The sequence below is a fragment of the Schistocerca piceifrons genome, chromosome 3, assembly GCF_021461385.2.
Source record: "Schistocerca piceifrons isolate TAMUIC-IGC-003096 chromosome 3, iqSchPice1.1, whole genome shotgun sequence".
Taxonomy (NCBI): Eukaryota; Metazoa; Arthropoda; class Insecta; order Orthoptera; family Acrididae; genus Schistocerca; species Schistocerca piceifrons.
In genome coordinates, this window is record NC_060140.1 from 309,392,685 (window position 1) to 309,414,474 (window position 21,790).

At 39.3% G+C, this 21,790-nt stretch overlaps 1 protein-coding gene across 3 annotated transcripts in view; it reads right to left on the bottom strand.

Annotated features, from left to right (window-relative positions):
• Positions 1–18,776, bottom strand: part of LOC124788263 (zinc finger protein 143-like) — a 118,345-nt gene extending 99,569 nt beyond the window's left edge. For all 3 annotated transcript variants that reach the window (XM_047255467.1, XM_047255468.1, XM_047255466.1), the window contains exon 1: positions 18,741–18,776. The gene's annotated coding sequence lies outside the window, so the exon portion shown is untranslated. The remainder of the gene's footprint in view (positions 1–18,740) is intronic.
• Positions 18,777–21,790: the final 3,014 nt, after the last annotated feature.

A 21,790-nucleotide genomic window follows, 5' to 3' on the forward strand; every position in this document is an offset into this window, starting at 1 on the left:
TGTTATCAGCAAATAAGTACTATTTCCCCACCCCCCTCACCTTAACACCTTGTGTTCTGTTGTCCTTTCTGTATTGCAGTTTCAGTGTACATAACTGTGTTTTTGGATAATTACTTGCATTGTAGCATTAAATTTGGCCAGGATGAAAACACAAAGTAGAAAAATATTGAGGCAACAGTTTCCGTGCAAAGAAGAATCTAGAAAATGAGCCTGTAAGTTTTGATGAAGACTGCATTAATTCATTTATGTGAAATCAAAATTCACTGTTAAGCTATGTATTATGCACTATGAAAAAGTTAATAATTTGAGAAAGTTTCAATGTAGATGTCTTAAAAGATCCTGGCAGAAAAATGAACTGGAAACATCAGCTGCTTCAATTTCATTTTTGTAGTGAATTTTCCAACTTCTGTGCAACAAAACATCTCGACTTCCATTGATAAAATTTTCGTAGAGTGTTCGGGATCAATTATGGACTATGCACCATGATGGTTAACTAACAAAAATACAACTACAGATCTGAGAAATATCCAGGCCAAACATTATTAATGATATAAAGACACAATATTTAAGAGGTTAGATTTGGATGGAATACTCAAAGGCATGAGAATGCCAAGTTCAATGTGGTTTTGTTAATGTTGTGTCAGTATTTGGAAGCAGAAAAAGATACCCATTGATAACCAAACAGATTAAATATCTTATCAACAGAAAATGGAAATTCATATAATTACTGCCAAAAGTAAAGCTCTCACTTTATACAAAACCTGCAGCAAAATAAAGTTATTAAAAGCTCCTGAAATATGCTCATAAAGATCGATATTAAACATGCTGATAATACAACTAAAACTGTACAGAATATTGTGAAATGAGAGGCATGACAGCAAGCCTTTTCTGCAAGATAGCATAATGATTTAACAGAATAAATACAACTGAGTGATTATTCACAAATTTAACTATTTTAATAATTACTTTCTAAATACAGCAATAAATAGATAGAATAATAAGGGCAACAGATGCACTGGAAGAACCAATGGGATAAATTGAAAATTTCTGACCAACAGAAGATGTAAAAGCATTGCCTGTACTACCTATGGTTTTAGAGCTGTCATTGAAGAAGATGGTAGCAACCTGTACTCCTAAAGGGAGTAGAAGCTGAAAGGTGATAGGGGGTGACTGAGACTTTAGGTCATTAAAATAGATTGGTCCTAAATCATAGTCTCAGCACCAACCAAGGCGAGGTGTGTGAGAAAACACAAGGAGCACACAACAAGGAGGATAGGTGGAGGTCCCAGCATGGGGCTGTGAGGTGCATACCAACTGGTAAACCCATCAGAGGGTGGATGTCAGGGGGTCAGTGCCCCTCATATGCAAAAAGATTAGTGTACATTCATTGATGATGAGATTGTAAAATGGAGACTGTATAGGTGAGCAAGAGTCGGTACCATCGAAACTGAAGAGGGAATATCCGCACTTCAGCCAGTCAAACTCCAAAATGATGGACCAGGTCTAACAATTTCAAAGCCAAAGGTGCCGCCAAGCCATACACCTGACAACCATAGTCCTAGCAGGATTAGGCCAGTGCCTGGCAGATATGAAGGAGAATAATGTGATCTGCATCTCAAGAGGTGTGAGCAAGGAGGCACAGAGCATTAAGCTTTTGCACATAGCTAGTATTTAGTTGATGAAAATGGAGCAGCCAAGTCAGAGTCTTGCCAAAAAGGAGTCCCAAAACTTCACACCATGCAACAATGTCCAAGCACTGTGTATCCCAGAAGTGTTCTGGGTCAGGATGGATGGTGTATGATGACAAAAAATGCAAGACCTACATTTTTGTAGGAGATAATTAGAAACCATGAGATTTGTCCCAAACAGAGCCCCATCAGACGGCACCTTGGAGCTGGCATTAACAGCCAGGGCTACAGAGAGGGAGCTGTACCAAATGCAGAGGTCATTGACATACAGCGCAGGGGCAACCAATGGCCTCACAGAGATCATTAGCCCATTGATGGCAATCAGAAAGAATATGGCAGTTAGCATGGAGCCCTGCAGAACGCCATTCTCTTAGACCCATGGAGAGCTGAGTGAAGTACCAACTCTCAGCCAGAACAACTGATGGGATAAAAAATGATGAATGAAAATTGGTAGAGAGCCTCATAAGCTCCAGTCATAGATTGTAAGTAAAAAGTGATGGCACCAGGAGGTTTTGTATGCCTTATGTAGGTAAAAGAAAGACTGTAATGAGATGTTGGTATTAGGAAAAAGTGTCAGAGTGCCTTTCCACACAAACTAGATTGTCAGTTGTGGATTGTACCGCCTGGAAACCACACTGATAGAACAAAAGGCCCTCGTGATTCGAGAACCCAGCATAATCGGCGAACAATCATCCTTTCAAGCAGTTGGTGAGGTTAATCTGTCGGTAATTGATAATGGATGTTGGGATTTTGCCTGGCTTAACAATTATGGTGATGATACTATCTCACCTTTGTGAAGGGAAGACACCATCGAGCCAAATATGGGTGAAGATCTTAAGGAGAAGTATCTGTTGAGAAACAGTCATATGTTGTATCATCTGACTGTGAATGGAATCAGGGTTGGGGGCCATATTGTGAGACGAAGCAAGAGCTTGAAGCAATTTCCACTCAGTGAAAGGTTCATTATATAATCCAGCATGCCAAAGTGTGAAGGAAATGGGAATGTCACTTACATATCCAGAAGGCAGCTGCATAAGAAGAGGACACAGAGTCTTTGCAAAGTAGGTCATGAAGTATTCAGCAAGAGCCCATCCTGAAAGATGGGTCTTCGGTGGTCCAGAAGGCTACAGAGCTGGGCCCATAACCAGGAGAAAGAGGCATACATTCCCAGGGAGAAGACAAGGGGTCCCAGCATTCCTTCTTACTGAATTTAATTACACAGCGAGCCTCAGCACAATGTTGCTTAAAATGATAAGGTTGGTGTGCAAAGGATATCACTTGAAACATTGCAGGGTTCTTTGGTGATCCTGAACAACAATTACAATGTCTTTGGTCTGCCATGGCACTGGCTGGTGACAGATGTGACCTGTACAAAGTGGAATAACAATTCCAATGGCGTGGGTGATGGCATTGGAGGTGTCTCGCACAGCTTCACTGATGCAGTCTGACAGACAGACAGTGCGGAGGGGCAGGAGGTAAACCGAACAGAGAATAGACACTTGGCTCTTTGAAGCACCTATCATAGTAACAAGTTCATCTGGCGGTAGCAAGGAAGCGATACCAAAACATTCGCATGCCTGAAAAGCTACAGAGTGTGCAGCATGGGAGGCTCTAATCAAGAGTAATCCATGGCATATTTTTGTCAATTTACTATCAATATGTTCCAGAAAAATACTTCTCAATGTAAAAGTATCTCCATAAATTCATGTATATACAAAGTTCTGGATAAATTGTTTCACTACTGGATGTCTGGTTTGTTCCTTTTTCCATTGGGTAGGGAAGGAAGTAAGGTTATTACCATCCACACTGAAATTCCTACACCTGTCGGATGAGATAGCCAGTTCAAAATGGTCAGTGGTTCAGTGTAATTTAATACGTTTTACATGCGAAACATCCACCCTTAAGCCACCTGCTCTGATCAAGGGCTCTCCCCATAAGACACTTCTATCTGCAGCAAAGGCCATCTGGCACATGGTAATTGTTGGGAGTCATGATGCCTCCAGGAAGATGAGCATCTACACCTTGGCATACACGAGATGCTAGAATCTCAGACATCTGCACTGTAATCCCTGTGTTGCCATTGGGCTTAACCGAAAGGATACACAATGACCCCACCACGTCGAGTTGGCTACTACGTTCACTCTGACACACATATGAGTATGCAGGATGTCTCTCCTAAGAGGCATCAGGTGCATTTTCTTTGGTGTTTCTCCAGATATTTGCAATTTCATTTTTGCAATGTGTAGCTGGAGTCAACCCAAACAAATAGTGTTCATAATGTCTTTCATGCGATGCCCAGTGTTGATGGAAAGAGTCAGTTTATTTCCATTACAAACAAAATTATTTTTAAAGTGGAATTTTAAATGCCCATATGAAAGAGTAGGCCCAAATTACTCTAGTTCGATATTTGTTTTATCAATATGTATATGGGGCATTCAAAAAGAAACGAGCTGGAGGCATAATTACAGAAACCAGTACCAGTATGTTAGAAGTAATGACCCTGGCAGTTGAGACATTTCTCCCGCTGTGACACAAGGTGGTGAATGGCTGTCTCATAAAATTCCCAGCACTGCAATGTTAACCTGTTCCGTACGTATAGCTGGACATCGTCGTCCACACAAGTGCAGGAAACGTTATGCTGACGTTCTTCTTTGACCAAGATGGCCCCCTTTGATTCACTTCCTGCAGTACGGGACACAACAGTGAATGTCCAGTATTACTCACAAACCTTGACCACCCTTCGCCAAGTGATCAAATCAAAATGACCAGGTAATCCCACCCGTGGGGTCATTCTGCTCCACGACAATACAAAGCCTCAAATGGCCAATACAGTTGCGGCACTCCTGCAGAAATTCAAATGAGAGGTTCTCGGCCAACACAGTCCGGACCTCTCTCCCTGTGATCACACAATTTTTGGTCCCCTTAAAAAGACTCTGAAGGGCAAACAATTCACCTTGGACGATGACGTCCAGCTGTACATGTAGAACTGGTGAACATCGCAGCCCCGGTAATTTTATGAGACAGCCATTCACCGCATTGTGTCACAGTGGAACAAGTCTCCCAACAGCCAGGGTCAATACTTCCAACATACAGATACTGGTTTCTGTAATTATGCTTCCAGTTCATTTCTTTTTGAATGCCCCTTATATTAACAGGGACAGTACAACTCAAAGAATAACTAGTACTCCAGCAATGATAGCACTGCCTGCCCTACGCTGACTGCTACCGCTAAGCACGCAGTGCTACTGACTCGCTGCTGTATTGCTGTTTATTCTTTGTGTTTTGCTGTCCCTGTTAATACATATCAATAAAACAAATATTGCACTACACTAATCTGGGAGTGCTATATCAAACAGGCATGTCAAATTCTGATTTAAAAATTATTTTGTTTGTAACAGGAAACAAACTGATGCTTTCTGTACACACTTGACACTGCATGAAAAACATGATGAGCACTATTTGTTTGGGCTGACTCCAGCTACACAATGCATTAAAAAAAACTGCAAATATCTGGTGAAACACCAGAGAAATGAGCCTGACAACTCTTAGGAGACACAGCCTGTAAAGCCCACACAGGTACTGTGCACAGATGATCTTTAACGCTGCATGGAATAGGCTCTATTTAAGATATTCTTTGGCCCACACTGCAGAAAAAGATACTTGGAAAATGAACGGCAGACCCAGAAAGGGACCAAAAATTACTTCAGACAAAAGGTGATGAACAAACGATTATTCTGAGAAAGAAAGACAGGACCTAGTGAATAGCCATGTTGACATCAAATCTGCCACCCTGAGAAAGAGAGTAAGAGGAGGAGGAGGAGGAGGAGGAGGAGGAGGAGGATAGAGGTGAAAGATTACAGCACAGGAAAGGAAGCATGTGCTGCAATAGCTTGCAACCCTGTGCTCGCCATGCACGTAATTACAAGAGAGTCGTGAGCACTCTGAGATGTTAAATATAAACAGATTTGGCTTACACTAATGTCATATGAATATGTTTGCCTTTATTAAAGTTAAGGCATTATAATACTTCACAAGTTGTAAACAACTGGCATGTAGCCTTCCACACAAACAAATTATATTTACATAGTCTGTACATTGACTCAACCCACATCATTTCGATAGATATCATATACATGATTTAGGAAATGTGGAATAAGCTACTTAAAAGTTCTTAAGACACACAAAATTTCTGAACATAAGATATTACACTAACATTCCTTTCTGGATCACTCATTAAGTGAGGATATGTGATACGTTTGATGGTGATCATATCATCAGATGTGGACACTACGTTTTGTAGCTCATGTGCTGCTGTTTGATAAGAGGATGCTGTGTGCCAGTATCTCACTTTTTTGCTTGATTTCTTTTATTCACAACACTAATACACTGTAGAATCATGTATTTGTCATCCGCATGACACAGCAGACACTTTATAACAGACTGGAAGAAAGTAATAACAAACAAAACTGACCCAAGAAACTTCGTCATCATTTGTCAACAATGATCTGTGGAAACCATAGAAAATCAATGTCAGCAACTGAGACAATTTGCTGAATCATGTAAAGAACAATGTGGGAGAAAGAGTAATATATCCATTTCCTTTCCTTTGGTTTTCAGTTCTGAGTGATGGAGATCTTTTACTGCAACCAAACATTTACAGTCGTCCCCCCCCCCCCCCCCCCCTTCCTCCTCAAAGATGAAGAAATTTGCAACAATAACAAGACTAAGGAAAAATATCAGACTAGCAGAAAGACATCAGTTGAGAATGACACTACAGCTGAAAACTTGCCATTCACACTCTTAAGACTTTTCTAGAGAATGGCTTTCAAAAACAGCATTTGAACACAAAAAAATCTATTACTGTGAGTTTCCAATAGGGCAATGAGGCCATTCAAGATCCAGTGCCCAATGGCACTTGATGTGATTAGATTAGATTATCAGGGCTGGAGTTATTCACTGCCACGCTTAACAAATAACCCCAGAATTATTTTAGATTTATCACTGTACAGAAAGAAATTTTAAATCTGTGTTGTAATTTGGGAATTGCAATTATGTTGTAGTTTATGCTGATGTTTCTATGCAGGGGAATTCCATTGGCTGTGTTGTGTTATTTCCTGAATATGTCCTCAAGATTTGCTCACCTGGTGCATTCATTCACAGTATATGATGCCGAATTATCTTGAGTGATCCTAGAGCAGAGGACATGTCACCATGTTACCAAACTCCTTATCTGCACTGACTCCTTAAGTGCACTTTACACTATCCATTACATATAACATATCCAGATGATCCACAACACTTTTTCCCACCTACGAGGCAGCACAAGGAGATGTCATTCTGTTGGGTACCAGGGCATGCTGTGACTGAAGGTAATGAAGCAGCTAAGAATGCCTGTATAAATATAATTCTCTAATATGCTGGTTCTATACATGAAATTACTTCACTGTTGAGACAAAAGGTTCATATGTTTGTGGGGATGGAGGATTGTGTAGACTGCAGCCAGGGAAACAAATAACATGGCCGTGGCATTCCTTCTCCTGGCCACAGAGGAAAGAGAAAGTATTTTTAATGCACATCCGGAGGACACTCTCCTCGGACCCTTGGGTTCCTCCTCTGGGGAGAGGACCCACCAGTATGCAGCACTTGGAGTGTATATATCGGTGTACGCCATATTTTAACGTAATGTGTTTTATACCAAGATATGAAAGCTGCAACTGGCTTAACAGCTCATCTGACTTCTGCTTTATGTGACGAAGAAATTAATGTTGTTCATGTTTCAACATTCTGTGTAATGTCTGGCTTCTTACATAGGTTATAGGAAAAGATGTGTGTGTATTTTCAGGGTGGCTGGTTTATCTCCCCCCCCCCCCCCCCCAAACTATCAGCCAGTCACAAATCTCTGTTACAGCATTTTAACTAATATATAGATAGAGTTTGTGTATTTTAATAACAGACTTTACAAATTGACTGTAGACTGAGTCTTACGTATTTTGTACACGTGGATGTGATTAAAAGTGTATTGGACTAAAATCTCATAACTGTCTCAAATTCGTTTACTAAGGACACTGATGACCTCTCTGATGAGTGACCTGTACAGCCGGCCAGCCAACCAACCAATCTGCCACCCAACGAACCTTTCTATAACATTATGAGTTTGCCAATGCGCACGCTTGCAGTGGTAAATAATGGACCGGTGCTGCTTAATTTTATATATTAACATAGATGATCATATATGACCACTTTTGATAACTTTTTTGGTTTATGAGGACCTTTTAACTCTCCAGATAATTCCTGATATAATTGGAGTTTTCTATGTTGTTTCATAATTGACGTCTGTTACATAGGGAAAAATTGCTGACTATGAACACTTGCTCATCCCATTCTCTTTTCTGGTCAGAACATGAACTGATTTTATTGCACTTGATGGTGTAACTAACATGCTGCAAGACAAGTGGTGGTTATAAATAAAGCACTTACAGCTGAAGTGGTTTTATCTTCAAAATGGAATATACTTCATAGCACAAATATTTTTTGCGTCAGATCTTGATAAGATTTCAATGTGCTGCAAAGACTGGCAACTTACCTTAAATGTTCAGAAACGTAAATTGTGCACTTCACAAAATGGGAAAAAACACTCACAAATACCAGGGTGTAACACTTTGTAGGGATATAAAATGGAATGATCACATAGGCTTGGTCATAGATAAAACAGGTGGCAGACTTCAGTTCATTTGTAGAACACTACAGAAATGCAATCACTCTACAAGAGAGATTGCTTAAAAACACCTTTAACCCATCCTAGAATACTGCTCAATTATGTGTGGAACTTGTACCAAATAGGACTTACAGGGGATATGGAACATGCCACTACTGAGAAGGGTAGCACAAATTGTCACAGTATTTTATGACTTGTGGGAGAGTGTCAAAGAAATGCTGAAGAAACTGAATTTGCAGACACTTAAAGATAGACGCAAACTACCCTGAAAAAGCCTACTTACATAGTTTCAAGAATTAGCTATAAAGATGAATCTAGGAATATACTATAACTCCCTTTGTATCGCCCCTGTAGGGATCGTGAGGCCAAGATTGAGTATTACTGCACACAGAAAGGCTTTTAAACACTCTTACCACACTCCATATATGAATGGAACGGGAAGAAGCCCTAATGAAATAACCAATAATTAATCTTACCATGGCCATAAGAGTGTGTGTGAGGGTGCCTGAGTGTGAACGTGTGTACCATTGCTGGAAAAAAAGCTAGCGCTCAGAAGTTAGTGTGGATGCTGTTTTCTGTAACTATGTGGCACACACTGACCAGCTTTAGGTGTGTGGTTGTTTTTCCCTTACTTTACATATTGCTCCATCCAGGTATTTCCATTACTGTTAGAAACATCCATAGTTATTTGCATGTTTGTGAATCACATCTGTGACCTCTCACTTTCTCTGTAAAAAATATGGCAACGTGTTAATCATTTTCACAATTTCTTAAGCTACTTTTTTTAACATGTACTCTGCACAACACTGTGGAGTGCAACACAGAGAGTACTTCCCATTTACTACATATTAGGGTTTCTTCCTATTCCATTTGCTTATCGAGTATGGGAAAAATGATTGCTTAAATGCCTCTGTGCACACTGTAATTAGCCAAACCTTGTCTTTGCAGTCCCCACCAGGTCCACCATTTTTTTTATTTAAACTATTTCATGTCTTGGCCCCTCCAACAGCGTTATCCCATTCCAAATGGCATCATCAGGCACTGATATATTTGGCGGTGTTCTGTGATTATCTTAGAGGCCAAAGTTCTGCTGCAGCTGTTCTTTTTTTTGCCTGTTGTTCATTCCGACTTTGGCATTAAAACATAAGAGTCTTGAAAGAGGTCAGAAATCATGGTGCACATATACAAAGGAAGAACTACCTAGATTCCACTTTATTAAACTAGGCTTCATCAATTAATGTTGATGCAGATACATCACGTTAGATCTAGACAGTTCTTTCACTGCACTTATCCAAACCAACAATGGAACATGATTGAGCACTATAGGTCTAGCTGACAACAAAAGCAAAGAAACGATCATGTCCCTTGTGGAAATTTCAACAAGAAAGAGTGTAACTTATTGCAAAGAGAAAATTGGCCCTATTAATGGAAGAGGGCAATGAAATAAGTATTGTCTCTGTAATGGGCACTGACCAAGCCAATAAAGTAAACCACTAACCAATGGTCATTAAACACCTACGAAACAGAGTATGACAACTTCATAGTTCCGGTAGTTCCCATATGTAGGTACTAATAGTTTACGAAATTATACATACTGGCTATTTTACACAAAGATTTTCATAAAAGGGTGACACTAATGGCACTGTGACGTAAAAGCTGTACCCAGTATACACAGATCTTTGGGACTTCATGACAACAAAGAAACTACCAAATGAAGATGTGTGGGACCACAGAAGAGCATTTCATCATGCCCCATATGACCTCATCTGCCAAGCTCTTTGATGTCATGAAAGCCCAGAGATATATGTAAACTTGGTACATCAGTGTACTACAGAGTCCAACAGTAATTTCTCCACCTATTGATATCACTAACAGCGTTCATCATCAAGATTCTGTTCCGTCACTGCTATTACTAATCCTCTGCATGGATATAGCCACAGCAAACAAAGACACATCACATCCATGGATACTTCTTTACATGGATAATGTTACCCTAGCGAAAGACACACACCTTGAATTCCAACATCAGGATAGATAGATGGGCGGAGATTGGTCTGTGCCTCAATACCCAGAAGACTGAGTAGGGGCCTACCTGGAATGTGGCCCCTAAACCAATAGTACTATCAGAATCAATTATCAACACCTGCAGAACATGATCCATTTTAAATACTTAAGATCCATAGTAACCTCAAACTGTGATGGCACTTCTGATATCTGGCCAAGGGTGAACGCAACTTTTCTCAAGTGGAGAAAGATGCTCAAACATCTAAAGGCCACAATTTACATTACCACAGTATGCTCTACAGCCATTTATGGTGCAGAATGTCAACCACTTATGAAGCAGCATCAGTAGACTACTCAAAGAATGGACATGACTATGCTCACAGACTTATTTAATATGGTCACATAAGAAATTAGGGAACAGGTCTATGTTGGTATGGTATGATAAATCAGGGCAATCCTATTACAAAAAAAGGTCCTCAATTACACCCAGGTGTCACACAACCACCTGGCAACAGGTCTGATATGTGTGACATTGGTTTAAAAATGTGAAGATGTCATCGAAGAGCGGAATGGAGATGTAGTCAAACAAGTGGACTGTGCACATGTGGGATAAATGCTAAGAAACAGAGAAATATTGATAAAAGGCCCAAAAACATCCATATCAGAAAGCCAGGAGAGTAACAGAACAGGCTTACTGCCGGTGCACAGCAAACAACAACTCTTTGATCTTACAAAAATTCATACTAAGCAGTTCTAAACAAATAATAATGACTCCGAGGTACCAGAAGCAGAGATCAATGAGTACACACTGGTTAAGTCTCTAAGTGTGAAGTTCTTAAGCATGTAATTGACTCAGTTTTTCAGATGGGCACAGGGAAGGACAGGAAGTTAAATATGGGGCATAGTTGAATGTTTGTGGCTCTCGAGTCAGTTTTGTGAACAGACTGGAGTTAGTTGGAGGGCACAGCTGCATCTTCATGGCCCAGAAGTCATCAGTAGGTACCTTAGTGTGTGCACTGATGAAGAGCAGAACTGTGATTTATAAGTTATCTAAAGCAAATTGTGTGTAAATTACCCAACACTGTATAACTGGGATTAACCAAATGGGGCAGTGCAGCTGCTAAGACACTGACCTCATATTTGGGAGGATGGAGTTTGCGCCATCTGGCCATACTGATATACGTTTTCCATGGTTTTGTGCAGGTAAACATTTTGAACTGTCAGTCACTGAATTAACAAAGCTAGATGACTGCAATAAGCCAATGATTCTGTGTCGTTACCAGTCACCTGATCGTAATGTGGACACTTACTTCAACAAATTTACTGAAGTCATAGAAAGGGCCTCTGCTGTCCCAGAACCGGCATAATAATATTTGCAGACATGAATATTAACATAGATGCTGAGGGTGAAATTAGCCATAATTTCCTGAACTTTCTGAGCACTTTTAGCATGGCACAAGGGGTAAACACTGCTACAAGGGTTTAAAAAAGTTCAGCTTCAATTTGAGACAATGTACTTATGGACACTGACAGGAAAAATTGTAAAGTATTTGTTAAGAGATCTTGGCAATTCGGATAATTACCGTTGGCTAATACAGCAAAAGACAGGCTCGGTGTAAACTACAAAACTGCATGCCTACAAAAAGATTTTCTCAGATCATAAGAAACCTACTTTTTCTAGAAGGCTGGAAAACCAAACCAGTGAAAAGTGTACATGTAGGAGCTAAGTTCTCTAAATTTTGCATGTTGTTTAAATTAATGTTTGAACTGACGTTTGTAACAGAAGCCAATTCTACTGCACCAGCTAAGGAAAATATGTGGATAACAGTGGGTATTACGAAGTCCTCATAAACACTTAAATTTCTCTGCTCTTTGCGAAAGCACTGCACTAATCCATAGTTCCTCAAGTACTACAACAGGTATAAAAAATCATATACAGGAGGATACTGCTTGCAGCAAAAAAACCATCATTCAAAGACAAATTAATAAGTAATTCATAAAACAAAAATAAAGTGTCAGAGAATGTTATGAAACCAGAAACTGGAAAATGCAGAAGCAAGTATAACATCATACTAGGTCTACAACTTTGCTTCCACCATTTTTTCTCGAAGTTCGAGACTTTATTGTGAAAAACTTACAAAACATTTGTGATTCAAAGTACTAGCCATCGTCGGCCACTGCTTTCTCCTAGGTTTAGGGCAGCATACGAATCCCACAGTATATACCTGGGCATCTTTTGAGGGGAGCCATGAATCGATCCAATTTTGCACTTGTTCATATGACCGCAAGTGCTAGTCGGCTAGGTCATGTGTCATAGATTGAGAACGGTGGCAGTCAGAGGGAGGAATATCTGGAGAATACAGTGGATGGGATAGAACTTCCCATTTCAACGTTTCCAAGTATGTTTTGACGGGATTTTCAGCATAGGGTCGTGCACTGTCATGCTGCAAAATCTATTTTTCATGTCTATTACTGTAGTATGGCCATTTGTCCTTCAATGCTCGGCTCAAACACATCAATTGCTTTCAACAACGATCTCCTGTGATTGTTCCCGTCGGCTGCAGTAGCAGCGAAAGCTTTCGCTCTTTCACAACCATGCTGGTCTTCAATGTCAAAATCACCATTCTTGAAGCATGAAAAACATTTTCTGCGACATTCTGTCACTAACAGGCTTCTCATCGTAGGTCTTACCCAGCTGTTTATGAGCCTCAGCCACAGATTTCTTCATATCAAAGCAGAAAACTAAAACCTCCCGCAGATGACGAGAAGTGGGCTCGTAAGTTGACGTATTCAGTCGAGAATAACCTTATGATGCAATCAAAAATAGACTGATATTTTGATGGCGTTATGTTCTCAAATGCCTAAGCTTACTGTATGGTACTTATAACGAACAACTTGAACCACTACTTTTCACTGCTGCCCTCTACTGCAAAACAGCAGAAGCAAAGTTGTAGACCTAATAAAAATCGGAGATGGGGATAGAATAACAATAAATCCTCAGGAATCAGCAAAATTTTTAAATCATTACTTGTTTGGCATTGTGGAGAGGCTGCAGCAATATCTTGCTAAAACACATGTAGCACCCGCAAAGTCTTACACAGGGAACACAATGATGTTTCCCAAAACAGAGCTTCAAGTTAGGAAGGCAGTACAACAATTGAAAAAATAAGTAGTCAGTGGGCATAGATGAGGTTCCTGTCTATGTTCTGAATGTGTGCACAGATGGCGCACAAACCCCATTAACAAACTTAAATCATTAGTTCAGATGTTTCCCAGGGTACATAAAGCATGCACAAATGGTGTCCTTACTAAAGAAAGGTAATGCAGAAAGAAATGAAAACTATAGGCCAGTTTCACTGCTGTCTTCATTCTCAAAAATAATTGAAACAATCATGAATGAGAGACACAATTTGCATAAGTAAATTCAGCCTCTTTAACAAAGCTCAGATTGGCTTCAAAAGTGGTAGTAGTACCTACAATATCAGCCATTTCAGAGTTCACAAAGGTGGTTCTTTGAGCTCTTACAGGGATGACTGTGCTACTGGCATTTTCTTGAATTTGTCCACGGCTTTTGACACTGTTGGCCATAAAATATTACTGACAGAGCTAGAAGCACTAGGTATAAAAGGAACATCAAACTCATGGTTTCAATCTTAGTTGCAAACAGTGGAGATTGTTCATGTCTGCCAATGATAAATTTTTAGTAACACAATTGTCAGAAAAAAAAAAAAACACATGCGCGCGCGCGCACACACACACACACACACACACACACACACACACACACACACACGTGTGTGTGGGTTGTATGTAATAAATTAATGCTGAACATAAAAAAATGAACAGTATGCACTTCAGGGGAAAAAAAGTAATGCTGTCACTTTAAACATAGATGATAAATCTATAGATGTGTAGCAGACAAAGTTTTTAGGAATGAACATCAATTGTCAACTAACATGGAGTGAACATACAAAGATACTGGCAAAAAGAATGTCATCTGCAGGCCATGTTCTTGGGATGTTAACATCAGTTTGTAACTGACAATGTCTTAGGACATACTATGCCTCCACACACACGTGCCTTAGTTATATGATTCTCTTCTGTGGACTCAAGGCATAAAGCATGGTTGATTTGTGGGAGGGAACCAAACAGCCAGGTCATCAGCCCCATCAGATTAGGGAAGGATGGGAAAGGAAATCAGCCGTGCCTATTCAAAGGCACCATCGCGGCATTTGCCTGAAGTGATTTAGGGGAATAACAGAAAACCTAAATCAGGATGGCCAGAAGTGCATTTGAACCATTGTCCTCCCAAATGCTTGTCCTGTGTGCTAACTGCTGCACCATATCTCTCAGTGGCACAAAGCATGGACATAATCTTTAAACTCCAGAAAAGGGCCATGAATATTTATTGAAACTAGTTGGACTCATTGCAAAGAGCTATTTAAAACACTAGGCATCCTTACTGCACCATAAGAGTTCATATACCTATCTGTAATGTGTACCAGGGAAAATATTACTAAATATTGCACTCTTTGTTCTATACATAATCATGGAACATGAGCCACTTCTGAGCTGTATTTAACCAGGAAAAACAAACAAAAAGGTCAAAACAGCGTTTCTATCAGAGGATAAATTTGTATAATAAATAATCAAATGAAGTGAAAATGATTAATAAACAAATTTGTTTAGAAACAACTAGAATGTTCTTCACAAGTAATGCTATTACACAATTAAAGATTACTTAGAGAACTCAAGAGTAGTGGATGATAACAAAAGGGAATAACTACTTCACCTTGTCATGTTTCAGATGATTATGGTTTATTGTCCTCACTAGGATAATGTGCAAAGATGTACAATGCATGATGGTAATGTACATTGGCTTAGCTTTTCAGGTGGACAGTGGCATGTAGTTGAATAGATGGTAATGTCAGTTTGCTTAGCTTTTCAGGTAGACAGTCGCACACAGCTGAATATGGAGTCTGGTAACTGAGGCAAGGGGCACAGCAGCATCTTCTCAGGCCAGCAGTTTGGTGACTGTCTTAGTGCAAGCAGCAATGAAGAGTGGAATAATATTTTACAGTACAAGTGACTGGAAACAGCCCGAGAGTCATCAGTGTGTGAGCAGTGAAGAGGGAAACCATATTTTATATTGCAACTTGCCTGCAACAATGTGTGTAAACGAAGGAACATTATACAATAGAGAATTACCAAATGCAGTGCAGTGCAGTTGTTATGACAATTACCTCATATTCGGGAGGATGGAACTGTTCTGTCCAGCCATCCTCATTTGACTTTTCCTAGATCACTAAGGCAAATGCCAGGATGGTTCCTTAAGGCCATGACAGACCACCTGCCCTATCCCCCTAGGCTACCAGTTCCATCCTCTTAAAGCATGTTATGAATGCTGTGTGTTATATTTTTGCCTTCTGATTGGCATTGTATTGCCATGCCAATTGCTATATCACTGAGAGATGATCCTTGGATGAATAAATAAGTAAATAAATACAGGACGCATAAGCACGATTCTGTTAGTTTTACATTTGGAAATTTATTACTATGTTGACCTGTGGACAGGACTATTAACACACTTTCACCTCATACTGTGATATGCCACACCTTCTGGAGGCAATGTTACTAAGATCAATAAAGTTTTTATTGTAATGAAGTAAGCATTAAAAATATTGTGAATATTGAAAACAGAAGGTCTCGCGAAAGCCTCTTCAGAAACCTAGGTGATCCGTACATGTTCTTACCAATAGATACAGGGTGTCCCACAAGGACTGGCCAATATTCAGGGGTATGACAGGAATGATCATTCGAGGCAGAAAAGTCTAATAAACATGGGCTATACACTGCATACCTTAAGAACTATGAGCACCACTACATCTTCGATACTGCGAAACAAATCTCTTCTACTGCAACATTTTTGCTTTCTACATTTTGAGAGGAGGTAGTGTCGGCCAAAATAAGAAAAAATGTCCAGTAAGCATGGGCTCTTAGAGTGCACACCACAAGTGCTCATAACCTTTAAGGTATGCATTTTAGAGCCATGTTAACTAGACTGTTTCGCTTTGAATAATCATTTTTGTCATATCCCTGAATGTTGACCATTCTTCCTGAAACGCCCTGTATACAACTCACTAATGGTATTCATAATTAATAATAATAGCAAGTTTAGAGTGTACTCTTCAATTCAAAGCCACAAGATTAGAAGCAGTAATAATTTTCATGTAGACTATGCATCCCTAACTCGAGTTCAGAATGAAGTTTCATACTGCGGTGTAAAAGTCGATAACAGGTTCCATCATACAGGAAATTAAAAATCTGCAGATGTTCAAAGACAAAGAAGAGTTTCTCATTAGCAGTCCCATCTCAACTTACATTTAATTCTCAGCAGGAATGAGAAAACAATATCTGACTTTACACACACATCAGAAGATCATGTTTTAACACCCTACTGAAGTCATTAGAAACAGAGCAATTGCCTGTAATACTCAAGAAAGGCTAGGAAATTGACTGCTGCTCTGTTTAAGGATCTTTCTTGTAGTAGATCTTTCAGTCATGTTTGCTGTAAGATTGTGTGTGAACTATAACTGTTTGAGTTAAGAACAATGACAGAGGAGAAGAAATTAAATATCAATATTACTAACAACAGTCATGATCAAAACAATAACAAACTTCATCACACAGCCAAATCCAGCACCCGCAAGCAGCACATTAAATGAGTTGTATTCCCTGACACAGTGGAGGGGAGCCCCTGGGGTGTGGAAATAGGTCAAGGTAGTAGACTTTATTCAAGTGCAGTATAATGCAGTAACACAACTTTATATAACATTATGATACACACTTATATTAGTAATTATACTTTAATACATTAATTGAAAGTTTCTGCAAAATAATTTTCTGTGGGTCAGAACAGGGTGTCCAAAAAAGGTTTCCAACTCTACTATCACATGAATAAGGGATTTAAAGTGTTATGGCAGGCTGTTGGACACATTTGTACCCATGTATCCTAACCCTTTATGCAGTACCTTAAAACTTTAGTTATGGGGACATACATATTCGTAAATTTAGTAGTAATGTGAATATTGAAGTATGTAATTAACACTTAAAAATGTATATCTTCAAAAAGATATAGAAAGCAGAAATAGTCAAGTGTTCACTTGCCAAAAACAACCGAGAGAATGAACAGCAAATAATATAAAAGGGCAACTTTTTTCATAAAATGAAACCTGAACAGCAGAATGAATCAGACTAATACAGTCATGCAATACACTACAACAAATACAAGTCCATAAAACATCGTGCTACAGTTGTTAATGGAGACCTCAACAAATAAGCATGTCTCCAGGGTATGATTCATGGCTATCATTTGCTCAAAGTAACTTAATCGTTGGCCAGTTACTTGTTGATTGATAGGTCGCATTAAATCACAAACTAACACCTTCCATTCATGAGACTGCACCAGGATTGTAATTTAAGAATGCCCGACACGTGATTAATCCGACGAGATATTCCAATTTAATAAACCCAGACAAGCCTGACCCAGTTTTTGATAATATATACTTACTATTAATGTCTAGTAACACTGAATTACTTAAATCATTTCAGTCCGAAGTTACTACCTTCATCCTTCTTGAAGAACATTTCGGAAGAAAATGCAAACTAAGACTTCATTTCTGAAGTAGCCTACAATACATCCAGACACACCAATTGCGAATTTCGAAGAGTAACCCTTTCAGAGTTGTAAATCACGCGAATTATATTCTGTTCTTTGTGGCAGAAGAAAACAATTCAAATATGACGCCACAAACTCTATTAGATACTCTCTACTATGCTACTCAAACATTTCCTCCACAGGGCACATACTGAAACTACTATTTATGTCACCATCTCTATGAATACAGCAACGACAACCAAACGATAAATTTGATAGAAATTTTCAAGTTGATACATAAGTCAAGGAATCATCGACCGTAGAAACGCATGCAAGCTTTAACAAGAAATTATTAATACGACGGAGTTAATGACAAAAAAAGGAGTTTGTGTGTGTGTAACAAGCATAGTGCTTCAAAAACGAAACAGATACTGTTCCATTTATTAATTTAGGACATATATTAACTAGGAACATAGTCATGAACGTTTGGTAAAGCTTTGAGTTTTACAGCTGTGTTACAACAGGGCACACAGAAAAGCCTCTAGTTTAAAATAAACAGAGGAAATTTCATATGCGACATCACGTGTTTCCAGTAAACAATAATTTAAATCCAGCTCAATTTCAAAGCTTTACCACCATTCACTTATTGCTCAACTAAAGAATCTTGGGAAATTACCCATGAACTCAGTATTCACCCACCATTCAATGCGGCAGTTGTAAGAAGCACTATGATCAAAGTAACACTTACAAACGATATTCGATAAGTGATTCGGAAAACTGAAAACCCCAAGAATTTTATCTGACACCTCTTCGAAACTCTCCAGACACGCCAACATTAATTAGGCAGCAAACTAATTTGCCACTACCATGACTTCTCTCGGGTGAGCAAATTACTTCGAAACTCCTCAGCAACAGAATCTACTGAGAATAATTAAGAAAATATCTATATTTTGCTAACGTAATTAGAGACCTAAAGTAAACAAAGCCATGAGCCGAGTTATTAATGACGAATGCAGTATTACCGTTTATAACAAATTCAGTCCACAAATACGTGTTGTTATAATACAGGTACAATTGTAACTTTGCATCAAACAAAACATCTATGAAGTCATAAATTATTGTATCCATGAGATTTCACAGTGAAGCATGATAACTGCTAATCTCGACGTTATCATCACTTCTAAACTATTAAGCGATACAAGTTAAACAGAAATTTACCAGTTTAATTTCTTTCCAGATATCAAGTAAACTCAGGTACTAATACATGCATTTTGGTTGTAGGTGCTCAGCTAATTAAATTTATCTTCAGTTTTTATAAATGTTAAATCTTTCACGGCATTGACAGAGCAGCATTTATATGCACTGCTGTACTGTTACTTAAGTGAAATACAAACTGATAATTCTAAAGCTGTTTACTAGCAAAAATTGCAACAATTAATACATATATCTGTAAGTTTACTTTGCAACTTCGTATCTGATAATCCGCCAAAATTTATCAGTACACCAGTGAGATTTTCTGGTCCTATTGTTAAATGGCTGCATTATGGTCTAGGAAATAAAAAACAAAACTTTTCGTTTATCTTTAAACTCCTGTGACCTATATAAATATTTCTTACCAACAAACGAATTCTTGACGATGTAACGTCCAACGTAGATGGAAACGATACAAGTTCATAAATCCAGGCGTGAAACCTTGGTCTACAAACATGTCAGCTCAGCTGAATGTTGGTTGGGAATAGTTAATGAATGCCGCTACATCATTAGTCCATTTCTCTTTTCGCTCTACTCCTTTGTGTCAGTATCAACAAACTCAGGACCATTTCTGATCACTGAAAGGATTTCAATTGATGCTTGGTACTGATAAACTAGAGTTCAATCAGCTGGAGGTGACTTCATTCTACATTGTGCATTGGTGGATAATTATTTATCCAGACTTACCTGACGAAATGAACAGGATGAAAATGTGATTTTCAGATATCATATTTGTATGTTCTGACCATATTTGGTAATATTTCGTGGAATTACTAAAAAATGTCTATACGATAAAAATGGGAATGACTTAGGAGACAAGAAAACTGCACAAGTGTCGATAATAGAACGACTTCATGGCCACTTGATAAGATACATAGTATTTTACTACGATGTTTAATAAAAAAAATGGCTCTGAGCACTATGGGACTTAACATCTATGGTCATCAGTCCCCTAGAACTTAGAACTACTTAAACCTAAACTAACCTAAGGACAGCACACAACACCCAGCCATCTCGAGGCAGAGAAAATCCCTGACCCCGCCGGGAATCGAACCCGGGAACCCGGGCGTGGGAAGCGAGAACGCTACCGCACGACCACGAGATGCGGGCGACGTTTAATACTTATCCTAAAGTTGGTTAAGCAGCTTTGAACAATTGTTGTGAATTCCTTTTCATATCTTAACTGATGATACTTGATATTTACTGAACATACGTTTCTGCCTTGCTTTCTTTGTACTTTTATTTGTGTTTGAACTGATAAAGGCTATCACAATAGCACTACACGAGCTCTGGAGAACCGATGAAAACAAAAACAATGCTAACCACAGAGATGCACAATCATTATAGGCAAATGAAAATGCAAGTTTGGGAACATCCCAAGGAAAATCGGTCTGCGGAACAAGTATAGATAGCAGACTTACGATTAAACAATTAAAACGCAGTACAAGGAAAAACAAGTTTGTTGCAGTGGTCTGATAACTAGGGTAACGATAAGTATCTGGTCTCAGAGACCAGTGTTGCCTGGGCCCCCAGTTGGTGCACATCGACAGCGCAGAAAGATACGTATATAGCTTCTTTTATGTGTTTACTTCGTAGGTTCTTACTTACATTGCGTGTGAGCTTCGTATAGGAGGTGTAATTTCGAGTTTTAGTTACTGTAATCGTAAATTCAGGCAGGTTGTAGCGCAGTCGTTAGGCATTTGTTTTGTTTTGGTACGTCAGTGGCACTTGTCTGTCTAGTGGGCTCTCAGGGACCAGTGTGGCCTGAGCTCCCAGTTGGTGCACATCGACAGCGCAGAAAGATACGTATATAGCTTCTTTTCTGTGTTTACTTACAAGGGAACCTCCCCATCGCACCCTCCGCAGATTTAGTTATAAGTTGGCACAGTGGATAGGCCTTGAAAACCTGAACACAGATCAATTGAGAAAACAGGAAGAAGTTGTGTGGAACTATGAAAACAATGAGCAAAATATACAAACTGAGTAGTCCATGCGCAAGATAGCCAACATCAAGGATAGTGTGAGCCCAGGAGCGCCGTGGTCCCGTGGTTAGCGTGAGCAGCTGCGGAACGAGAGGTCCTTGGTTCAGGTCTTCCCTCGAGTAAATAAGTTTAATATTTTATTTTCAGACAATTATTATCTGTCCGTCCGTCCGATGCGAGGTAACTGCGCCGTAGTATGGGGACGCTACACCTAAACAAACATCGAAACACACGACGTCAATCGACTACAGCGCACGGAAGAGAGAGTATTCCTGCTAAGGAGGCTCCCTGGCTGGCAGTTGACTGTTCGCTACTTTGGACTAGATTGCATTAAATACGTGAGATGTATTCCGTGGGCAATATGTTGGAGACGCACGTCCTTTCGTCTACTAATCACACGGTTTTGCGGTGCGGTAGCAAAACATAGACACTAAACTTATTAGAACGTCAATGAACGAACGGACAGATCATAACTTTGTGAAAATAAAGAATG